At 42.0% G+C, this 10,476-nt stretch overlaps 1 protein-coding gene across 1 annotated transcript in view; it reads right to left on the bottom strand.

Moving 5' to 3' along the window:
* AREL1 (apoptosis resistant E3 ubiquitin protein ligase 1) overlaps window positions 1-10,476 on the bottom strand; it is a 53,136-nt gene that overhangs the window by 37,854 nt on the left and 4,806 nt on the right. Inside the window, exon 3 of the mRNA XM_004699034.3 lies at window positions 9,610-9,704. The gene's annotated coding sequence lies outside the window, so the exon portion shown is untranslated. The remainder of the gene's footprint in view (window positions 1-9,609; window positions 9,705-10,476) is intronic.

The following is a 10,476-nucleotide window of genomic DNA, read 5'->3' as shown; positions in this document are numbered from 1 at the left end:
ATAGATGTGCTTTACACAATTGATCTATGTATTGTGATGAATTGTATGAGCCCCAATAAATTGATTAAAACAAATAAATAAATAAATATATTTTAAGTTGTAAAAAAAAAAAAAACTTTCAGTGGGACACAGCCATGTTTTTCATTTACATGTTGCCAAAGCCTGCTTTTATGTTACAACGACAGACAGATGGTGGCCTACAAAACCTATATTTACTATCTGGTACTTTATAGAAAAAGCTTACCCACCTCTGGGGTAGCTGTCTTGGCCTTCAAACTATATAAGTAGCCCGTATAAATAAACTCATTTCTATAAACCAAAGCAAGCATGATACTCATTTTCTAGCACTTCTATCTCCTTTTGCAGAATTATGCAAATGTTTTTCCTTGTTGATCTCAACCCTGATTCTTAAGCCTTATGTCTACTACATATGCCAAGTAAGAATATAGCACATTGATTCTCAAAATATGTGTCCCTACCATCCCTACCAATACAGAACTGACTGGATGGCAGTGAACAACGCTTCCTAGGATCGTACCTCAGGGACCAAATACTGTCTCCCAGCTCCTCACATTATTAGAGCATCTAATACTAACCCAATCTCTACTTCTGAAGTACTATTCCAAAAAGAAGTGGGGAAACTTTGTGAATGTCAAGTTCAGAATTTTGGTGCAAAAAATGTTAGTGACCAAACTCACTGCCCTGGAGTCAATTCTGACAAGAGCGGAACAGCACTGGCCTCTGGGTTCCCAAGACTAACTCCTTACGGAAGCAGAAAGACGATTCTCCTGCAAAGTGGCTAGAATTCCAAACATTGACTGATTATCATAAAAAACTCAATACAAGACATAGAAAAAACGTTTGCTCCAGCAGTCTCTTCACAGAAGCACCAGACGCTAGAGAAAACAAAAACAAAAACAAAAAATAATCAATTAACCCAGGACTACAAATGTCATTCTGTCTAGCTAACCCTTCTATTGTCCATAACCAAATTATTTTCTGCTTTCTATCTTTTATTGATACCATGTGTTTTCAGTAATGGAAGGCTTGCTGACATCAAGGGACAAAAAAAAAAAAAGGAAAGAAAAGAAATGCCTGAGGTAAAATAGATTTTATAGGTTTTGATGCAATGATATGGGACACACATACCCCAGTGAACGCTGGTGGTAAGACTGGTGGGTGAGACCCATTATTCAGATCCATGCAGCTATGCAGTACATCGAGGAGAGCAGCTGAGAGGCTAAAAATGTTGGTGGGTGATATATGTCCCATGGGTCATGAAAGGGCTAAAGAGGCTCAAAGAACCGAGAAGGCATCATTAAATATTTGAACTTTTATTAACATGCATTGTTCTTTTGATTAATTTCAACCTTGTTTTGAAGCCTTCTCTACAAGCCCCAAATCCCGCCATAACCGACTGCCCTCCCCGATCAAGCCCAACAGCTCTAGAGATATTTACACAGTTGTATATTCTTGCAATCTTAGGTTCAGCCAAGTTATACGGTTTTCATTTATATTCTTTCTCTCTTAATCATTCCTGTGGGTCTTCTGTGAACTCTCTCCAGCAAGTCCCCAGCGATCTGGTAATGAGGTGCCTCCAACTGACTGCAGCCTTCCAGGAACAGCCTCGTTAGTCAGAACAAGATGAGCTCACTCTCCTTGGTTCTGACATAATGCTCTGGAGTAGGCAATCCCCCAAACCACAGAAAGCTAGCATGCTGCCTTAGGAAACTATACCCCACTCCACGCTTCCCCAATTTGGGCATCAGGGCATGCCAGAATGTGCTAGAAGCCAGAGGAGAAATTACATACGTTTCAGTAACTTCCCTTCTACTAGAGGATAAGGGGATAGAGTAGGATAAGCAGATAAGGGAAAAAGTATCTTCATGTTAGAGCAAATTCACAAATCACAAATTAGGATGTATACGAATGTCTAAGGAGAAAACAAGGGTATGTCCAAAGTATTCACAGATTTGTCCTTTGTCAGGAAGGCTGCCTGGGGTGCTGCTGCTGGCCCCCAAGGGGCTACAGATGCTTGGGGTGCTGCTGCTGGCCCCCAAGGGGCTGAAGAGTCACTGTCCTCTACCACTTGAGCAGCGGTTCTCCACCTTCCTCAGGCCGCGACCCTTTCACACAGTTCCTTGTGTGCTGGTGACGCCCCAACCATAACGTTATTTCCCTAGCTGCTTCATAACTGTCATTTTGCTACTCTTATTAATTTGGCGACCGCTGTGAAAGGGTCGTTCGACCCCCCAAAGGGGTCGCGACCCACAGGTTGAGAACCACTGCACTAGAGGAACTTGAGCCCAAATATTTAAAAAGCACTACTTCCCACCCCACTGCAACTGCTGGCCAACGGCCCCCTAACCACCCAGACCATTTACTCACTCACATTTTAAACAATACTTTCCTTCTGCTACCTTTCCCATCTCCAGACATCTACATTTGCCCTTTGCTTAAAACCCTTTGCTAAAACCTTTTATAATATTTCACTCTGTAAGTCACTGCCCCTTTCAGTTTTTCAGCATCATTCATTCACTCATCTCACATTTCTTGATCATTTGTAGTATGCCAGACCATGTGCTACAAGGTAAAATCATGAGAATAAATTAGACGGGGACCCTTCTTAGTCCAACTACAAAGTAAGATGGCAAGTGTCATACAGGGTGTCTAGACACAGCAAGGAGGGCTGAGAAACAAGAGCGTGACTGCCTATGAGAGTTGACTACTGAAAAATGAGAACGCTTTCACAACGCAAGAAAAGCAGCATGAACAAAAGCTGAATCAAGAAAGGGATTAAAAGAAGTTCAACCCTGTGAAAGCAAAGTGCTTGTGATGTGGGTGGTGAGTTAGAAAGAAGACCCTTGGGGCAAAACCAGGGTGACTGACTTTAACTACAGTAAAAGTCACTGCCACTGAGTGGACTCCATCTCATCACAACCCCATAGGACAGAGTAGAACTGCTCCTGTGGGTGTCCAAGACTGCAAATCTTTACGAAAGTGGAAAACTTCACCCTGGTGGTTTTGAACTGCCGACCTTGCAGTTAGCACCCCAAAACATAATCCACAAGGGCTCCTCGAGTACAGTATAGTATCGTAGAGAGTCCTGGTGGCTTAATGGGTTACTCATTGGGCTGCTAACCACAAGGTAAGCAGTTCCAACCCACCAGCTGCTCCTCTGGAGAAAGTCTGCTCCCATACAGATTTACAGTCTCAGGATACCTTGAGGGGTTCTACTCTGTTCTATAGGGTCTCCCTGAGTTGGAACTGGCTCCATGGCAGTGGATTTGGTTGGGGATGTATAGTGCAGTAGTTGCCAGCATAAATCTATGTCCCACAACTTACTAGTGAGTGATCTTGGGCAAGTTATTTAACTTCTCTGGTTTCTTACTGCTTGCTGGAAACGCTACACCCAGGCGACTAGGAGTGCTGGGGAGACGGGTCTATTCATAAGGCAGGCCGCTGGGTTGCCAGGCTCTGAGGGTGGTCTGGCCTCACATCACTGCGGCATAACCTGAAGTGGATACGGAAGACAGCATTGAGGCTACCTGAGGGACCAACTGTTTTTCCAGGGAGATCTCATGGGGAAACAACCAGAGCAACAATCCAAACTCTCCAGTTTTCTGTTTTCTCTCAAGGAGAGGACGAGGTCAATAACAAATGTTTACACTGAGAACTTACTATGCACCAGGCACTGTTTCAAGTACTTCAGGTGTATTATATCAAAGCATACTATTCTTATTATTCATATCTTATCACTTAGAAAACAGAGAGTTAAGTTACTTACCTATAGTTACCTGGTTAGTAACTGACAGCCAGATAATGTTAAAGACATCCCCTACCCTTTTATCTTCTGGAAACTAAAATTACTTACTTCAAGGTCCAAGACTTAATGATATGTGACAACTTTAGTTTCCCCCTATCTAATCTCTGCTCTTCATCCTCTAGGTCTCTCACAATCTAGGTGGCCTTATCTCAAAAAAGAAAAAGAACTTGAGCAAATTGGCCCTAATTGCAACCACCCATTTGCCCAGAAGACCCCACCCCCCACTGACTATCTTTGAAAAGCCTCAGTCCTGTGTCTCACTGGGTGGCAGTCCAACACAGTGTTTCTGCCCGGCTCCCGCCCCCTCACTGAGTGGCATCCTCTCCCCATTACAATGCTCCTTCTTCCTTTCGTCACCTTTTCCCTCCCATGCAACTTCCTTTTGAATGAAAATCATCCTTGTCATACTTTAACACTGGCCAATGCAATTTTGGAGGGTATTCTTGGAACAAGCATCAAGATAGCTCAAAAACAGACACTCAGAATCATAAAATGTATGATTTTATTTTAAATTTTAAACATACTCAAATCACAGCCATCAAGTTAATTCTGCCCCTATTGGACGAAGTAGAACTGCCCCTGTGGGGTTCTTTAACTCATTCCAAGAGTAGAAAGTCATCCTCCCACAGAGCAGCTGGTGGTTTGGAACAGCTGATATTGTGGTTAGATGTCAAACACATAACCTACCCGGGTTATGGACCTCCAAGCTGGTAGCACAGGACTGGTTTTATATCTAGAATTCAAACCAAATTTGTTGCCACTTAGTCAATTCTAACTCATCATGACCCTAGAGAACAGGGTAGAAGTAACTGCTCCTGTGGGTTTCCAAAACTATAACCCTTTCTCGAAGTAGAAAGCCTCATCTTTCTGCCAAGAAGCAGCTGGTAACTTCAAACTGTTAAACTCACTGTGCAGCCAGGGCTCCTGCTTCTAAGTAACCAAAAACAAAGAAAAGAGAAAGAGGAGGTGTTTTTAACTAAAAGAGAAGGTGGATGGCACACTTTAAATGAAAGGAATTCAGAGGGCAATGTGGAAGAGATCCCAAAGAGGAAGACAGATGGCAGGAAGGCTGAGAGACCAAAAACGAGGCTACTGAACATACCCTAGGAATTAGTTACGACTGGCTATAAGAGGGAGAGACTCTTAGAGCATGCTTTATTGCTCAGTTATAAGCAATAAGACTGTGAGGCTGGATAAAGGAAAGGCAAAGAAAAACCTAAATTTCTTCAGCTTGGGGGACTGGATGAATGGTGACAGAGGATTAAGGAGGCAGAGCAAATATGGAAGAAAGGATCATGAGTACAGAGCTGACCATGCTAAGTATGACAGGTCTCTAGGAGAGGCAAATGAATAGATTCAAAAGATAAATGGAAATATGCTGCTGAAACTAGAGATGCCAGCATCCTGAGGCTGGAGACATGGGAAATGGAAAAGATCATCATGAAGAGGGAGACCAAGGAAAAGATTCATTATAGACCCGGAGAGGTTCAACATTAAACACCCACCCACACCAAAAAAAAGGCGAAGAAGAACCAGAAGGAAATATCAGATTATCAGCCCAGGAGACACACTGAAAGTGGTTGATGAAGACGAAAAGAAGCTTATGACCCAACAAGGACTTAAGCCACGAGGAAAACAAACAAACAAAACACCTCACTGCCATCGAGTCGATGCTGACTCACAGTGACCCCCAGTGGGTTTCCAAGACTATCACTGTTTGGGGGAGTAGAAAGCTCAGTCCTCCTTTGGGGTTGGCTGGTGGTTTCGAACTGCTAACCATGCAGATCGTACCACAACAGATAACCACTACACCACCAGGGCTCCCTAGGCCACGAGGGAAGAATGCTCAAAATTAGCCCCTAATTTTTTTTAATCTGATATTATGTGAGACTGTCCTTTCTCTGATCTAATAGCTCCTTCAACCAAAGTTTCTATCTTATTTCCATTTGTTCCCATGAATAATAATGATATTGACTTCAACTTGACTCAGCCCTAAAAACTACTAGTAAGTTCTTTGCAATTCAACAGAGGTGATACTATTATTTTAAAATGATGTTAGTACCTGTAACAAATTTAGACCTAAAGCAATTTAAATTTTTCTCTAATCCTGCATAAACCATTGGTGAAAACCTTGTCAAAAATTTTTTTGAAATCAGCTTTATGAAAGATAATTTATACATTATAAAAGTAACTGATTGAAAGTGAACAATTAAGAGTTTTGACAACTGTGTAAGGCCCGCGTTGGGACTGCAGAGGGTTTATGTCGTTTGGAAGATAACTGAAGCCTTAAAACAACAGCTAGTTTTAGAAATGACATTTATCAGGTCTAAAGTGGGGGAAGGCTCTGCTAAAAGGTAAAAGTCTTTTCAAATTCAGAAATAGATTCACTTAATTAGTGCCTGATAATGTGGCAGGTTGAATAGAAAGAAACAAAGGAATTTAAAAATTGGAATAATTATGAGATAAATGGAATGCAAGAACTTAAAAAAAACTCATTAATAATGTTGATGAAAGATCTTGTCACTTAAGAAACTTTTAGATAAAGCTTTAAAGAGAAAATCCTGTGACCTTGAGCTCGAGAAGCTTTTTAAAGAGGTACAAAAATATGAACGAGAAAAGAAAGAAAACTCTTGGATCTCATCAGTTAAAATGCTATTCTTTAAATGATACTTGTTTAAAAACTGAAAAAGCAAGCTACTGGTTGGGGAAAAAAAATTTTGCCAAACATACTCTGATAAAAGACTTTTATTCACACTCTATTAGGATTCTTATAACTCAGCAGTAAGAAGACAGCTCAACTTTAAAAATGGTTCAAGAAAAGACACTTCATCAAGAAGTTATCTAATAGTCAATAAGCATATGAGTTGGGAAATGTAAATTAAAGCCCCAGTGATATATAAAAATATCAACTACATAAAAACCTAAAGAGATCAAGCATGCCGAGTGTTGTTAAGGACGGGGAGTTACTGGCACTCTCAGTCACTGATGGTGGGCATGCAGAATGGCGTGGCTGTTTTAGAACAGTTTCTTGTAAGTTAAATATACCTTAACATACGACCCGACAATCTTTCTCTCAGATCTCTACCTGAGAAAGGAAACATGTGTCTATTCATAGCAGCTGTCTCCGTAATGTCCCTAACTGGAGAGAACACAAACGGTCTATCAGCTGGTAAATAAATAGTCGTCTGTCCATATAATAGCAGCATATGCATACCCAGAAAAGCAGAGTACGAACTACTGCTTTTCACCTCCGGCTGCTTGAGCGTCCTCCACTATCATGAATGACACAGTAACTACCCAGACCAGGATAGTTCGTGACCAACCAGCTACTTCAGCAAAAACAAATGGTCACTGATGTCCTTCACCCCGGGAAAGCGACAGTGCCCAAGACAGAAATTCATGAAAAAATAGCCAAAGTGTACAAGACCACACCAGATGTATTTGTATTTGGAACCCATTTAGATGGTGGAAAGACTACTGGCTTCGGCATGATTTATGATTCTTTGGATTATGCAAAGAAAACTAACCTAAACACAGACTTACAAGACATGCCTGCATGAGAAGAAAAAGGCCTCAAGAAAACAATGCAAGAACGGAAGACCAGAATGGGGCTGCAAAGGCAAGAAGACAGAATGAAGATTCCACAGTGACTTGATCTGCGCTGGCTATGTGGGGTTTTCACCAGAGAATTAATAAACTATACAATCTTTTAAAAAGAGTACAATCTGCTGATGCACACAGGCACATGTGTGACTATACAAAGTACTCTGCTAGGCGAAAAATGCTAAAAGGCAACCGTCATGGCGGCACAAGACAGTGGATGTCAGAGGGCTGGGAAGGATTAGCTGCAAAGCAGCACAAGGAAAACACTGAGACTACGGTGTTTTATGTCATGATTACATTTTATTGCACATACAGTATATACAGTTGTCAACACTCTTAAGTGTGTACTTTAAATTGATTACTTTCAGCATATATAAATTATACCTCGTATAATGACTGGCAAAGTCAGCCTATTTTTCTTGATTCAATTTTAATTCTATGGCATCATTCTCTTTAAAACAAGCCAGAATATTCAGACTCAAAATTAGATGAATATGTATGTAGCACAGCTTAGTTTCAACTATCACCCAGAATAAACTTTTTCGCCATTCTCCTAACAGTTCCCAGAAAAAAGGCGGGGGGAGGCGGGGGGGATTCAAAATAAAATGGGGAGAACAAGAAGTGGCAACTCATCATTATTCATTTATAACCTCATGAACTCTTGCAGAGAAAAATAAAATAGCAAACTGTCATAGCTCTATCCCCGTTCACATTCTTTACACCGAATCAAGAGATCAGCTTCCATTTAAGGAGCCCTGGTAGCATAGTGAAGGCTGCTATCCACAAGGTCAGCAGTTTGAAACCTCCATTTACTCCATGGGAGAAAGATGAGGCTTTCTATCCCATAAAGTTAGTTTCAGAAATCCACAGGGTCAATTAAGAGTCAGAATCCACTCCATGGCAGTGAGAGGGGGTGGAGGGGGTGGTGGTGGGGTGGTGGTGGTGGTGGTGGTGTGTGTGTATTTGATGCCGATGGTGTTTTCTATATTCAAAATGGATTCTACAGGGCCCATGACCCACAGGTTTAGGAAATGGGCCTGTCTTCCTGTACTATAGCCACATCAAGTGTGACCTGGGAGACCACAGAGATACCCCGGCCAAGTTTGCTCTCTTCTCTGGATGCTGCATCTGGCTCAGCATTATCTGCCCTATGGTTCTTAGGACTTGAGTCAGTGGCTTATCACTCAACTTGATTTGTCAGCTTCCTCGCCCTTATGAGTCAGCAGTCTGCTGCCTCACCTGCCAATTTGCCTTCTTCAGACTGCAACCACAGAGTTCAGAGAAGCCTCCAGACTGATCTGGAACTAAGGATCTTGAACATATCACTTTTCACCAGCACTTGTGTCGCTTCCATCACAGTTTGTGAGTTCTGTAACGCATTGCAGTGAATTATGGAACCTTGAGACAGGAGGGGAAAGCCTGAGGGGAGTTGGTCTCAGAGGTGACATGGTACAGTTATTTGGAGAAATTTGGAGACTTGGGAAGTCTTTACTCTCTACTTCACAGGGGCCAGCTGTGTGCTGATCCTTCGAAAAGAAGTTATTTGTGCAGCTGTGTATGATAATAAGTACAAAATCACTCTGCACTATATTTGCAATTTTCTCACATTATATATTTATTTATTTATTTTAATTGTGTATAGTTTCCCACTTCACATTCTCACGCCCCCTTTCAGGTTTTGATCAGACCTCCCCAGTCACTCCGCCAATTCGGGTTATGCTGGGCCAAAGTGGTGTTTCAAGCCCTCTCAGCACCTTTCTACAACCACTTATGCAGCCCAGCTGGCTTCCTTTCCACCATGACATAAAAACTAGACCCCCTTGTAAGGCGTCAATTGTTTTCTCTTCCTGTGGTTCTCAACCTGTGGTCCTGAGCCCTTTGGGGATCAATGGACCCTTTCACAGGGGTCGCCTAAGACCATCAGAAAACATATAAATATTTCACAATATATAATTACATATTTTTGTGATTCATCACTATGGTTTAATTATGTTCAATTTGTAACAATGAAAATACATCATGCGTATCAGATATTTACATTACGATTCATAACAGTAGCAAAATTAGTTATGAAGTAGCAACAAAAATAATTTTATGGTTGGGGGTCACCACAACATGAGGAACTGTCTTAAAGGGTCGCGGCATTCAGAAGGTTAACAACCACTATCTTAATAGCTTACCATCTACATCAGAGAGAGATGAATTCTCCAAAGCAGACAGGGAGGACTTACAAAATCCCCTGGGCTGGATCTCCAGAAAACAGCAAAGAGGCGCACTACAAGAAAAAGTAGGTTATACATGATTAGATAGAGGAGCCCCGGTGGCACAATGGTATACACTTGGCTGATAGCCAAAAGACCTGCAGTGCAGGCTCGCCCACAGCTCCTCCGAGGACTTCAGCCTAGGAACTGCTAGGAGGCAGTTCCACCCTGTCATATAGGGCTGCTATGAGACCGAATCAACTCAGCAGCACATAACAATAACAACACATGATTCGATTGCCTTTTCCTGACTTCTAGCCATAAAACAGGGAACCCTGATGAGGGAGAGAGATGAGGCTTCCTACTCCCACAGGGAGGTAGTCTCAGAAACCCACAGGGGCAGTTCTCCTCTGTCCTACAGGGTCGACGCATGTCAGAATAGACTCGAAGGCAGTGAGTGAGTGAGTGTCTGGGTGTCTGGTGGTGTAGCGGGGTTACATGTTAAGCTGCAGTTTGAAACCAGCAGCTGCTCCGTGGGAGGAGGATGACGCTTTCTACTCCTATAAAGACTTAGTCTTGGAAACAAACCCACAGGGGCAGTCCTACTGTCTTACGGGATTACTAGGAATCAGAATGGACGTGAGGACAGTGAAGCTGATTTTGCTTTGTTTTCCAGTAACCACAAAATATGATTAATAGAAAATACGAGTAACAGACAGTAACTATTAGCCTGTCAACACCAACAGGATATCTGCACTAAAATGAATGGTTCCGTTATAAATTCTGACAAATCCAATGCAAGCTTCCTCAACTGTGAAGATAGCACTATTTCGTTAAAAAACAAAA

This window comes from Echinops telfairi, unplaced genomic scaffold, assembly GCF_000313985.2.
Source record: "Echinops telfairi isolate 266 unplaced genomic scaffold, ASM31398v2 ScPeMD7_18;HRSCAF=68, whole genome shotgun sequence".
NCBI lineage: Eukaryota > Metazoa > Chordata > Mammalia > Afrosoricida > Tenrecidae > Echinops > Echinops telfairi.
Note: the sequence above shows the minus strand (reverse complement) of the source record. Positions and strands in the feature narration are given on the sequence as shown.